An 11,242-nucleotide genomic window follows, 5' to 3' on the forward strand; every position below is an offset into this window, starting at 1 on the left:
CGATATTATGGAGTTAATTTGGAAAAAAGTTCGCGTTTTAATGACTTAATTTTCGTTTTTTTTCTTACCCAAACGTGATTAAGAAAACGGAGCGATTTGTCAACACAAATAATATTTTTGTAAAAACTGAACATTTGCTATCTAACTGAGTCTCCTCATTGAAAACATCTGAAGTTCTTCAAAGGTAAATGATTTTATTTGAATGCTTTTCTGGTTTTTGTGAAAATGTTGCATGCTGAATGCCAGGCATAATCCTATGCTAGGCTATCAATACTGTTACACAAATGCTTGTTTTGCTATGGTTGAGAAGCATATTTTAGAAAATCTGAGATGACAGTGTTGTTAACAAAAGGCTAAGCTTGAGAGCTAGCATATTGATTTCATTTCATTTGCGATTTTCATGAATAGTTAACGTTGCGTTATGGTAATGGGCTTGAGGCTGTAGTCACGATCCCGGATATGGGATGGCTCGACGCAAGAAGTTAAGCATATGTCTCTTAGGCCTTTAGATTTTTTTAATCAGCAGAAATGATATTGAACAATAAAAGCCCTAACCGTGGTCTTTTTAAATGAAACTGTTTTTGACAGTATATGTGGAACACAATACCACGGAGGAGTTTACAAGGAAGGAATCCCTTTAAACTTCTAATCCATAGGCTGGGATCCGAACTATGCAACTGTTGCACAGACTGTCCACGGGTCGCATTAACAATGATTGATAGGCAGCTTAGCCTACACTTCTTCAAATGAACCATTATTGGGGTATAATACACCTATACATTTGTGAACAGCCATCCACAACAACCACAATCCGTAAGCCGCAAATAATTGACAATACAGTAGTTGCACTGTAGCCTACAAAAACCTATTCCTGCTCTTTTCCCACGATCCATCCAACTCATTTGTAGACATCATAGTGGTCTACGACTTGTGGTTCGACTCACTTTGGCGGAACAAACTTAAACTTGAGCCTTTTCAATGCTGATTTAAATGACATTGAGAAAACAGAAAGGTTTCATACAGTATTGTTTTGCAAACATCCTTCCTGAATTTAAAAGTAATCATCGAGGTAATAATTTTATTTTTCAAAAGTATTTGTAATCTGATTACAATATTTCTGCTGGTAACATAACGGATTACAGTTACAGATATTTTGTAATCAGTTACAGTACATCTAATTGGATTACATGTAAAACCTTACTCCCCAACCGTGTGTGTGTGTGTGTCCGTGTGTCCGTGTGTGCGTGTGTGCGTGTGTGTGTGTGTGTGTGTGTTTGTCAACAGTATGTGTCTAGGTTTACATGCTCTGTGACCATCTGTGTTCCAATATCATATTTTCTTAAAAGGAAGGGTTAAAATATATTGGATTGTTCACCATACTCTACCAAAGAGCACCCTCTCAACAGACTTTTTGAACAGGCAATCTCCATGTCTACCCTGGAGATTACCCTGGCAATGTTCTGAACTGTCCTAAGCTGCATTCCCTTTGTGAGCTGACATCGGGGAGGAGGCCTCAGTTAAAGCATGCTTCACAGGATGTTCCCTAATCCCACACATGCACACACGCACACACACAGAGGACTCCCCCGTGCCATTCTCTGCATGGCAGACCCAGTTGGCAGTGTGCGCTGGACTCCTTTCCAGGCCTGCTAACTCAAAGGCCTGGCCCACAGCCACACTCCTCTCCATTACACACACTGGGCCCATTTATCCATGTGTCCCCCTCTCAGTCTCCTCTCAGTCCAACAGCAGTCCTGAGGGAAGTACACAGTATGGCTCTGCTCAAAGCACTGACATCTCCATTAACTTAATGTGGCCGGTTTCAGCACTGATTGTTTGTTGCTGTTCAGATAGAGATTTTCTGGCCAACATGGAACATGTTGGTGCAACACCCCTGTTGTTGGTGCTGAAGGGGGGCAGTTTAGCAGTGCCAGAAGATTGTAGAAAAACGTTGTTTCTCTCTGTCTTTTCTTCCTGTGATGCTACAATGTATCATAGGTCTCTAGACAAACTGAACACAAAATACATAAAGTGTAAAGTGCTGCTGTTACTAGGCAGACCTCATTTCCATACTGCCCAGTAAAGTAGAGGTGAAACAGCACAAAAAATATAAGGAATTACCTTGTTTCAGTCTCTCACTTTATCTTTTTGTAACCATATTAGACTGAGAAGTTCTCCTGTTTACAGGCAGAGTTCACTGTGTTACTGGCCAGTAGAGTGGAGGTTTGTTCTTCTGAAGGCTCTTCACATTGACACGGGGAGGTCTGCAGTGTGGGGGAGTGAAGTGATGGCAGCAACACGGAATGCCACTGTCTCTGCCACAGTCAGTAACCTTGGAGAAGCTTGGTTGAGTTTGCTCTCCTATCTCTCCCTTACCTCTTTCTCTTTATCTCTATTCCTCACTCTTTCTGTATCTATCTATCAGCCTTTATCTCACCCCCTTTATCTCACCCCCTTTATCTCTCCCTTTATCTCTCTCTCCTCTCCTCTCTCGCTCTCCCTTTCTCTCGCTCTCTCTCTCTCTCTCTCTCTCTCTTTGTCTCTCCATCTTGCTCTCTCACCTCTCACTACTGCTGTGTTCCTATCAGTTCAGTACTAATGAACTCATAAAGACTTGAAGTGTACATGTTTGAGGCACTACATAATTGCCTTTAAAGTTGCTAAAAAGCCAAACGTGTTTGAAACGTAAAAAGATCAAATATAATCACTCGTTATTCAGTCTGGTATTAATTATGGATAATGCTTTGCTCCTGTCCTGTCCTTATGCCCCGTAGAGTTACTGTATCACCACAGAGCAGCGGAGTGGCTGCCAGACAGAGAGAGAGAGCGAGAGAGAGGTACAGCAATCATATTCAGAGAGAACGCTTTGTTAAAGGAGGATGAGGCCTTTAACACACACACACACACACACACACACACACACACACACACACACACACACACACACACCACACAGTCCCACTCATAAATCATAGGCTAGGTGTGAGTGTATGAAGAGATAACCTTGTCACATTTAATGTCACTGCAATGGCAGAGGAGTGCCCCAGCCTTTCTGGTGAAAAGTTGAAGAGAGAGGGAGGGAGAAAGTGAGAGGTGTGTGTGGAGGGGGGTGGAGGGCCTAACAATACAGTGAAAGTGATAACACCTTGATCACCTTGATTTTGTCCTCCTCCCCATTTCAACATTAAATGGCCATTTTGTACATTAAATACAAACCTTGATTCAATTCCATTTATTTAGAGGTGTGCTAGGTCAATGGGTAAAGGTGTTAGGGTCATTCCTCAATACCTCCACAAGAGTAGTGTGTTGTGTCCCTAAAGTAATTGGTGCCCAAAATGAAATATTTGTCATGTTGTCTTTGAAGGTCAAATCTTTACCTTACAGGGACTTGAGTGAGTGGTAAAAACCTCATGGTAAAAGTGTGTGAGCATGTGTGAGTGTGTGTGAGTGTGTGTGAGTGTGTTTGAGTGAGTGTGCGCATTCAGTTTCTTTTTTCAGTTAATTTACACTGTTTTGCATTTCCTTGTCAATAAAACAACCACTCATTATTTAAACTGAGTGATGAGATTCTCATCTGAAACTCAATCTACAAAATATGTTTTTGCAAATAAAGAGAAAATAGGATTTTTACTGACATGTTTTGTGTTCAGGTTTTTCCCAGTGTTCTTGCCACACCCCCAGCCTTGCATCATTGTTTGCCTGTAGGTTTGCCTGCTCTCTCCCCTGACCTTCAGATCCACACACAGAGATAATGTAATCATGGCCTGGGAGTCAGGCGGGAGTCAGACGGGAGTCAGACCTGTCAAACATGTCTCCTCCCCGTGATGAACACACACTGTGTGAACATGTCAAACATCACACACCTGAACACCTGTCTGTTTCTGTCGAAAACCACCAGCACATCCACCATCACCACCCCAACCAGGGAGAGGAGAGTAGGGGAAGGGAAGGGCAAAACTGTGGGAAGGGGGAGGGAGGAAAGTAGGGAAGGGACTGTGTCCTTGTTTCATGAGGATACCAAACCTCCAGACTGACAGAGAAACTCAACTGACACATATTTGAGTACCAGTCTGATGTTAATCATTGTTGAGAATGAGAGCTAATGGTACATTTCACCATTTCAACTATCCTAAAGATGGTACACATACAGGCATCCTAGAAAGCCATCAAAGACCGCCATCCTTGACATCCCCCAAGCCAGACTGAGTGCCAGCTGCAGTGGTGATCTCACAGTGGGTGGTGGGTAGGTCACTGGACCTCTGTGAGACCACACTGGGCCACTATGTGATGCAGACAGGAGGGGAGGATTTAATACCAGGATAAACTGTGACCCTTTACACCCTCCCTATCTTCCCTCTCCTCCCTCGTTCAATCTGGGGGGTGACAGGACCTAGAATTCACATACGACACCAGAGTATAGTACCTGCATGCGCTAGTTCACATGTGTGCCTGTGTGTGTTTGTCTGCATTTGTATTTGTGAGTGCAAGGGTGAATAGGTGCGTGTAGGCTCTGTCATCTCCTGGAATCTTTTGCAGCGGCAGGCTGTGACTTTTTAACCTTTGACCCTAACCCCTGCTGCTAGACTAAGCCGCGGAGAGTGGAGAGGCGAAGCGTCAACAGACACGTGGAAAACACACCCTTGCCCTGGCCAGATGTACACAGAATAAATAATGCAGTTAATTTGGAGGACAAACCCAGGGAGAAGGGGGAGGAGGAACGACATGCACATTTTGGTCTAATATTCTCATTATCCCTCTGAGTTCATTATCCCCTCCACTGCTTCCACCCACCAGTCCAGTTTGCCCTATCTCTGCTCTCTCTCTGCTCTCTCTCTCTCTCTCCCTCCCTCTAGTTTTGGACAGAGGTATTGGGTGAAATCATAATTATGTTTTGACACACGGCGTTAGCCCCCGGAGTGCCTGCTTTTTAACTCAAAGTGGGGAGTCGTCACGGCAACAGTCCTGACTGCACTTAATTGGAGGGGAGGACCAGGAGGCCCGCCCACAGACCAGGGTGGTGATTTTAATGAGGCTCTGTTTGTACAGGAAGTCAGAGTTGTGACAGGAGGAAGCTGTCACTGGCCAGTTAAAGAGATCGGCAGACATCTCAAAGCCTGCTGTGTTCATCAGCGAGGGGAGACACCTTTCCATCTCTTCTTTCATGTACAGGTGGAAGAGATGAAGCAATTAAAACAGAAGAGTAGCTAAATACTAGCCAAAGCTGCAGCCAACCACAGACCTGGATATATACACCCATAAACAGCCATCAAATCAGCAAAGGCTTCTACTTCAACACCACTCACTTCAACAGAAGCAAAAATCATCCCAGCTAAACAGGAATTAGCACTAATTAACAAGGAGTGTGTGTATACGTGTGTGTAGTGTTGTCTGTGTCTGTGTGTGTCTATCATCTTTGTGCTCTCTAACACTGTAGCTTTTCACTATTGAGCTTAACTCTGCCATGCTCTCCAGCCCCTGCTTAGGCCTACTCTGAGGGGGAGAGAAACGACATGGGCCATGGAGGAGGTGTTGAAAACGGTCTACAGATTCATCTGAGCTAAACACAGGGTTCTATGTCCTCCAGGTGCACCCTGTTGAGTTAAGGGGCTTGGTCTGTTGAGTAAAGGGTGTTTGGCTAGGGGTTTGTGGTTGTTGGGAACCTGCCTTAATAAACAGGCCAGACACACCCTTGATGTCCAAGACCCTCAAAGTGAGAATCCCCTGAGTTCCCCGGACTTCCAAGAAAACTCAATTTATAAAAATTGTACTTCATTTTTCTCCCCAGGTGGTCACTAAAGCCAAGACTGTGGCCCCGCGTCTGTATTCCATACCGACGTTTATTTGTAATAGAAGACGTGTCTATTTTCTTAAGCCGTTTACATAGGTTGGAGTTTCACAGATGCATTTTAAGTGCATACACAGTCTACACAAGGGTCTCCCACCAAAACCACTACAGAGTTCTCAGCCATTTCCCCTCTGGTGCTTCCCTCCCTCTGTGGGCATGAGCATAGACACGCCAGGTTGTTTTGAAGATGAAGAGTCGGAGGTCGGAGGTCGGCGGAGCTGCATTTCTGTGGGACCCAGTGAAAGTTTATTGCAAATAAATTGCTACAGTGCTTTTTGATCTCCCAACAAAAATAACATTTGGGTGGATTTCAAAGTGAATTGGACTTGGGTGTTCAGTAATCCAGAGTTAAATGCTTCATAAAGTTGAAGTTGAAAATTCTAAAGTGTGGTTGTTGGTCTCGTTTGTTTCACATACCTTACAACACGCAAACAAAAGCCAGTATGCTATGAGAAACATATAAAGATGATGTTGTCTCTGCATCATAAACGTATCTGTGTGTGAGTGAGAAAGAGAAAGAGAGAGAACAAGAGAGAGAGTCGGATAGAGAGATACCTTGCTGTAAAGCAGATGTTTATGGTGAAAGGGATATCTGATGCCTTGACAGATGGAATGTGAGCATGTGTGTGTACACGTGGACACACACAGGTGCCAGCTGTGGCTTGTTTTGTTTTGACACATAGCATCTCAGCATCTCATCTTTGCAAACCCTTAAATCATGAACTTAATAGAGTCTCTTTGTCCATCATGACAACATAAGGCCCACACAATTGGAGTCCTCTCTTCTCTTCCCAGATAAACTGGAGATAAGCATCACGTCCTGGATGGGTAGATTGGAGCTGGGCCCACCAAGGTTGTCTGGAGGTCCTCCACTGTTCTGGCAGCCCCGCGTGTTAACACAACCAACCACCAAGCTCCTGGTCTCTGTAAAGAGATTGAGGTGAATGTAGGTGGGTCTGTCTTGATCTTGTGTCTTTGGGGTCATCGAGACCAAGATGGTGACGAGGTATGGGGAGAACAGTCAATGGCAAACAGACAAGGTCAAAGCTAATAGGCTTCGGTGGGCTTGTAAGGAGATGTGAGATGTATGGTGAGAAAGGGGAAAATCCCATTTAAATTCAATCTGAATTGGACTCTGTGCTGTACATGATTCTGTCCTATACTCATCTGCAGCTGCTGCTGATATAATGCATTGTGATCTGAATGTTTGGGGCCAAGGGCCTGCAAGGTGCCTTTTAGCATGTTTTCATTCGTGAAGCCATTATAGGCTCTGTTATAGCTATTGGCATGGGATTTGACTTCATGTACTTATTAATGCACCAAGTGTCACATTAAAACAGTTTATGAAATAATATAAAGTTATCTTAAGAAGAAATGTTCACAATCATTCCTTTACCCATCATACAATGGAGCCATTTTTACACATGCAATCACTGCCCCCTCAAGTTACAATTATACTATAACCCTTTTTTCATTCTGGAGGTCAAAACAGATCAGGAAATCTGTATTGATGTGGCTCTGATAGTGTGGACCTCATGGTAGATCATCACACAGTCACTAACCCCTGGGAACCGAGAGTAGAAGTTCTGAGACAGACACGAGCGCTGAGCCGAAACTGCAACCATAACTGCAACCGGAGGAATGTATTACCGACCGGAGGAGTGTATTACCGACCGGAGGAGTGTGTGTCACCACCACCACCCTCTCAACCTTCTGCTCAGTGTTCTCCTCTCCTCCTACGAGGTATCAGTCAACGTGCTGTGGTCAGCCCACTCTGACTATCAACCTGTATCAAGCCCTGGCCTGTTCTGTTCTCTGTGCAACCATGGTCTGTCCTCAGTGGCTGCACAAGCAGCAGGTTGACGTCTATTTGCATAAATCTTGTCCTGGAGGCAGAGCTGAGCGATTTCCACTAGATGGGCCAGCAGCAAAGTCATAATTGGCTATATATTGTAAAAATGAATTAAAACAATCATTTTTGCTGGGGTCTTCATATAAGGTTAGGGTTAGGCATAAGGTTAGCAGTGTGGTCAGAGTTAAGGTTAGGGTTAGGCATAAGGTTAGCAGTGTGGTCAGAGTTAAGGTTAGGGTTAGGCATAAGGTTAGCAGTGTGGTCAGAGTTAAGGTTAGGGTTAGGCATAAGGTTAGCAGTGTGGTCAGAGTTAAGGTTAGGGTTAGGCATAAGGTTAGCAGTGTGGTCAGAGTTAAGGTTAGGGTTAGGCATAAGGTTAGCAGTGTGGTCAGAGTTAAGGTTAGGGTTAGGCATAAGGTTAGCAGTGTGGTCAGAGTTAAGGTTAGGGTTAGGCATAAGGTTAGCAGTGTGGTCAGAGTTAAGGTTAGGGTTAGGCATAAGGTTAGCAGTGTGGTCAGAGTTAAGGTTAGGGTTAGGCATAAGGTTAGCAGTGTGGTCAGAGTTAAGGTTAGGGTTAGGCATAAGGTTAGCAGTGTGGTCAGAGTTAAGGTTAGGTTTAGGCATAAGGTTAGCAGTGTGGTCAGAGTTAAGGTTAGGGTTAGGCATAAGGTTAGCAGTGTGGTCAGAGTTAAGGTTAGGTTTAGGCATAAGGTTAGCAGTGTGGTCAGAGTTAAGGTTAGGTTTAGGCATAAGGTTAGCAGTGTGGTCAGAGTTAAGGTTAGGGTTAGGCATAAGGTTAGCAGTGTGGTCAGAGTTAAGGTTAGGGTTAGGCATAAGGTTAGCAGTGTGGTCAGAGTTAAGGTTAGGTTTAGGCATAAGGTTAGCAGTGTGGTCAGAGTTAAGGTTAGGGTTAGGCATAAGGTTAGCAGTGTGGTCAGAGTTAAGGTTAGGGTTAGGCATAAGGTTAGCAGTGTGGTCAGAGTTAAGGTTAGGGTTAGGCATAAGGTTAGCAGTGTGGTCAGAGTTAAGGTTAGGGTTAAGCATAAGGTTAGCAGTGTGGTCAGAGTTAAGGTTAGGGTTAGGCATAAGGTTAGCAGTGTGGTCAGAGTTAAGGTTAGGGTTAGGCATAAGGTTAGCAGTGTGGTCAGAGTTAAGGTTAGGGTTAGGCATAAGGTTAGCAGTGTGGTCAGAGTTAAGGTTAGGTTTAGGCATAAGGTTAGCAGTGTGGTCAGAGTTAAGGTTAGGTTTAGGCATAAGGTTAGCAGTGTGGTCAGAGTTAAGGTTAGGTTTAGGCATAAGGTTAGCAGTGCGGTCAGAGTTATAGTTAGGTTTAGGCATAAGGTTAGCAGTGTGGTCAGAGTTAAGGTTAGGGTTAGGCATAAGGTTAGCAGTGTGGTCAGAGTTAAGGTTAGGTTTAGGCATAAGGTTAGCAGTGTGGTCAGAGTTAAGGTTAGGTTTAGGCATAAGGTTAGCAGTGCGGTCAGAGTTATAGTTAGGTTTAGGCATAAGGTTAGCAGTGCGGTCAGAGTTATAGTTAGGTTTAGGCATAAGGTTAGCAGTGCGGTCAGAGTTATAGTTAGGTTTATGACATATTTTATGACTTTGTGGCTGTGCCAGCGAGTAGACTATGCAGAGCTGCCTCCAGTACATGAGTCATCCCAATAAATGCCAACCTGCCCTCAAACCGACCGTTTGTGATGAGTTTCAGTTGATGACACCATTACCCATATTATTAAATATGTTCTTGTTCTTTACCAGCACTGTGGCCTAGTTAGGTGATCTTACACAACTCTCTGCGGTACAGATTGTTCCAAGCTCATGTCACAATACATTCACCATTATAAGAAACGGTGTGAAATTCAAACGTGAAACCTCAAAAAGTCAAGTTCCTGACCATGCAGTTTCATTCATTATATTTATGCAATAGTTGCATGTATGCAGCTTCACTCATTTAATTTTTGTTGTAAGGCTTTGGAAACTGCTGAGAGTTTGCATGTACAGTATTTCTGCTGTCATTTGCAATAACACAGAGTTCATAGAAGGTCAAAGCCCACCGGTATCAAGGCCACGATATCACCACTTTCCAAAACCTTTTGTAATTATCAAATGGTATGAAAAGCCTTTTCCCTCCATGGTTTAAAGTACATATCACAGTAGTCCTCTTCTATTTCAATCCTCTCTCTATTGCCAGTGTGAGTTCTCACTATACATCCCATATAAAACAGGAACGCCATGGCTCTCCACTTAACACAAATCCTTACATTAATAATGCAGGACATTTTCCTAATGTATGAACATATTTTTCCTTTGTCTTTCTCCTACCAGGCTGGATAACTGTGTTAATCAATGCTTTACTTTCACATTTCCCCTCTAATGGTGGATCCAGAGGAGGGAAAAGGTCAGGCTGGTAATAGACTGATCTACCATCCTCCGGGAGTTTCTTCTCCTCTCTCTCTCTCTCTCTCTCTCTCTCTCTCTCCAACATACAGACAGACAGCCAAGCTCACGCAGCTCGCAGCTCACTCGCCACGATTTCAATCACGCGGCGGCCAAATGAAATTATTAAGAGGAGTTAAACTTATGAATCATTAAATTAGCTAAATGATCCTCCAAGTACAGCCCAGATGAATGACATGTCATTCTCTAATGCAATTTGCCTCGGCACCCAGGTGAAGGTCAGGAGAGGGCCTCGCAGCACGCACCCGAGATGGTTTCCTTTTTTTCTCTCTCTTTCTTGTTCTTTCTTTTTTTCTCACCTTCTCTCTTTCTCATGTCCTGTTCAGAGCCTGTTCACTGTGTTGGGTAGGTGGATTGAAAACATGCTCTGAAAATTATGTTTTGATTTTGATATTCTCTTTCACCTGTTAAATCATAAAATTAGGATTATTTTACTTACTCTAGATTATACCATTTTCTATTTGACCTAACAATATTTTCCATTATCAGTAAATGTCAACGTGGTAAAAAATGAAAAAACATTTGCTCACTATCTCTACATCTCACGATGTCTTTCATGATTTCCCCCTGAAATCTTGTACAAAACCACGCCTCACGTTTCGGTTTCTGTCCTATTGTTTTTAAATAGGTGGGAAAATGTTCAATAAGAAGAATAAGTGAAACGTGACTCCTACATATCAGCTTTGTTAATGTTGACACCTTCAGAGTCCCCAGCATTGAGTGGGAGGTCGTACACTCTTTCTCAGAACAGTTTCAAATAAACACAACGTGAGAACCTAAGACACTTACCATGGAGAATGTTGGATTCATTGTATTGCAGAGGTGTGATACCTTTAGAAACACCTGCTGGAAAATCTCTATGTGATGTTCAAGAACGACGAGATAAAAACAGAAAAGAGCCAAACACTACATTGAGTAGAACAGAAAAGCCGATCTACTTCTCTATTATCAAAACCAAACTACATTTTCAGTGAATTGAATGTGGCAAAATTCCATTGAGTCGTTAGATAGCCCCATGGTGTGTGACCTCTCCTCTCGGCTCCAGCTAAGTTCCTCTCTGATTTATCCTCAGTGTAGCATGGCGGAGC

The sequence above is a fragment of the Oncorhynchus nerka genome, linkage group LG28 (genome assembly GCF_034236695.1).
Source record: "Oncorhynchus nerka isolate Pitt River linkage group LG28, Oner_Uvic_2.0, whole genome shotgun sequence".
NCBI lineage: Eukaryota > Metazoa > Chordata > Actinopteri > Salmoniformes > Salmonidae > Oncorhynchus > Oncorhynchus nerka.